The 3065-nt window shown below is 43.0% G+C and overlaps 1 protein-coding gene across 2 annotated transcripts in view; it reads left to right on the plus strand.

Moving 5' to 3' along the window:
* Window positions 1-3065, plus strand: part of Igf2bp3 (insulin like growth factor 2 mRNA binding protein 3) — a 139537-nt gene that overhangs the window by 12177 nt on the left and 124295 nt on the right. The gene's annotated exons all lie outside the window — the stretch shown is intronic.

Here is a 3065-nt window from a genome sequence, read left to right on the forward strand (position 1 = left end):
TTTTTTTTTATTTTAAAGCAAACAGGACATTCCCCTGGGAGCATGCTAGCTGCGGGTTTTGAGGAGGGGGTCTGTAGGGTCTTTCAGTGTGTGTGTGTGTGTAAATGTTTTGCTTGCATATATGTATGTGTACCATATGTGTTCCTTTTGCCCCTAGAGGCCAGAAAAGGGCATTGGACTCCCTGAAACTAGAGTGACAGCCAATTGTGAAGGTGGGCACTGAACCTGGGTTGTGCTCTGAACCTCACTCTGTAGCTAACGTGCTAGCTCTGCCATGCTGGTGTTTTAGCATAGGGAGCTGAGGCAGACAGGGTGTCTGCATGGCTCTTGGAGGAGTCTGTGGTAGGCATAGACATACTTTCACTCAGTTACCTTCATGGCAGCTGCTGTGTTTTGGCCCCTTGAGAGCCAGATGTGAAAACTGGATGAAGGTGGATTGGATTTGGAGGTGATGGCAGATGTTGAAGAGCTTTGTTAGAAATCTGTGTGATCCCAGGACTCTGGAGGCGAGGCTAACCTGGGCTACATGATCATATCCTATCAGAAAAATAAATCAAAAGTTTTCTTGCTCGCCTCTCTCTCTCTCCCCGTCCTCTTCTCTTTTTGTTTTTTGTTTTGTTTGTGGTAGAGTCTCTAAAGTCCTCCAGGCTGGCCTTGAACCTCTCTGTCTGACCTCCCTCTGACCTTGGGAATGTTCAGCATGGGGGGTACAGACTTTATGGGTGTGTTGTTTATATGTGCTATTTTTTTTTTCTCACAATTTGACAATAGACTATCAGTAAACAGTGTAAGTATTGAACATGTGAACTTTACTTTCTTTGGTGCACATTTAAATCAACTTAAAACATGAGGGTGAGGACAGAGAGATGGCCAAATAGTTCAGAGCACTTCCTGCTCTTCCAGAAGGCCTGACTTCTATTCTCAGCATCCACATAGCAGCTAACAATCATTTTGTAATTCCAACTTCATGGGCTCAGTGTCCTCCCCTGGCTTCGAAGGGCACCAGGCATGCATATAGCAAATAGACCTACGTGTAGACAAAATACTCACACACATAAAATAAAGATAAAAGTAGAAACATCTTCATTTGAAACTAATAGCAATACATAAGGGTGTATGAAATGCCTTAGTGGATAAGGAGTCACAAGGGCTGCCACCAAGCCTTATGACCCAAGTTTGATCAGGAACCGTATGATGGAAGGAGAGAACTGATTTCCATAAGTGTTCTCTGACCTCTATGTGTGTGCTACTCAAGAAAATGAGTAAATGATTAAAAAGCAACCACAAGGTAAAATAAATCTCAATCTCTCTTTGGATTTATCTTCAAAGAAGCATGGTGGAAATGCATTTATTCCAGCACTTAAGTAGACACCACTGGATCTCTGAATTTGAGGCCGTTTTGGTCTACATAGTGCGTTCTGGGCCGTCCTGGGCTTCATAGTGAGATTTTGTCTAAAAAATGTTCTTACAGCCAGGCGGTGGTGGCGCACGCCTTTAATCCCAGCACTCGGGAGGCAGAGGCAGGCGGATCTCTGTGAGTTCAAGGCCAGCCTGGTCTACAAAGGGAGTTCCAGGACAGGCTCCAAAGCTACAGAGAAACCCTGTCTCGAAAAACCAAAAAAAAAAAAAAAAATGTTCTTACATTTAATTGTGTGTGTGCATGTGTGCATTCTGGAGGGGCCATGTGTATGTGAATATGTGAGTACCGGTGTCCTCCCTAGTCAAGAAGTCGCAGCATCTCTCGAGTTGGAGTTATAGGCTGCAGCTCAGTGTTTTGGCTCCCAGCTTGCTCCAGGAATGCCTTGTCTTCATCCCCTGTGTACAGGGATTATAGGCAGGTGGCCATGCCCACCGACACTTTATGTAGGTTCTGGGCTTCCATGCTTATGCAGTCACTTCAGCCACAGGTCTGAGCCCTGTCCCTTCACAAATGTTCAATGTGTATTATATATTTACATATATGTCATGTTTAAGTATTTTTTCCAAAACAAGGGTTTCTCTGTGTAACTCTGACTGTTTTAGAACTTTCTTTGGAGACCAGGCTGGCCTTGAACTCAAGAGATCTGTCTGTCTCTGTGTCCTGAGTGCACCACCACTACCCAGCTATAAAAAGCTGTTTATAATGTGATTTTATCATGTGTTTTGAAGGATTTTAAATGTGTAGTATGGATAGATTTAACTGTTAGCTTACTGTGCTGTGAAGTATATTTATGCAATAATTTAATTTTTTACTATAACATGTCAAATATTCTTATATATGTATCATTGAACTCCCCAGAAAAATTTCAAGTTATGGGCTGGAGAGATGGCTCAGAGGTTAAGAGCACTGACTGCTCTGCCTGAGGTCCTGAGTTCAATTCCCAGCAACCACATGGCTCACAACCATCTGTAATGAGATCTGGTGCCCTCTTCTGGGGTGCAGGTACACATGCAGGCAGAACACTGTATACATAATAAATAAATTAAAAAAAATTTCAAGTTGTATTGTTGTGCTAGGAGCTCAAACTCAGGACTTCCTTTGTGCTAGGCAACCACTAATTTACCCAAGACTCAGGATTTTTTTTTTTTGTTAAAGATAATATCTTACTGTGTAGGTCAGTTTGGTCTCCAACATTCTAACCCCCAGCCTTGGTCTCTGAGAGCTGGGGCATGGGTATGTACCACTATGTCCATTTGTAGTCTAGAAAACTGCATAACACAAATTCTTAGAATGGAAATTGTTGTACCAAACATATATATTTAGCTGGGTGTGGTGATGTATGCCTGAAACCTGGTACTTGGGAGCGTGAGGCAGGCAAATTTCTGTGGGTTTCAGACCAGTCAGGGTTATCCAGTGAGACCCTGTCTCAAACAAAATAAAGTAAAATAACAAAAAATTAAATTTGTAAATGCAATGGAGGGGGGAACTATGAAATTTCTATTATTGGCAAGATTCATCTTAGGCTGATAACAAAGAAAAGCCTCTGGTGTGTGTGTGTGTGTGTGTGTGTGTGTGTGTGTGTGTGTGTGTGTGTGTGTGTGTGTGGTGAGACCCTGGGGTCAGGAGCTGCGGGAGTGAGGGTCAC

Source organism: Microtus ochrogaster, linkage group LG3, assembly GCF_000317375.1.
Source record: "Microtus ochrogaster isolate Prairie Vole_2 linkage group LG3, MicOch1.0, whole genome shotgun sequence".
Lineage (NCBI taxonomy): Eukaryota > Metazoa > Chordata > Mammalia > Rodentia > Cricetidae > Microtus > Microtus ochrogaster.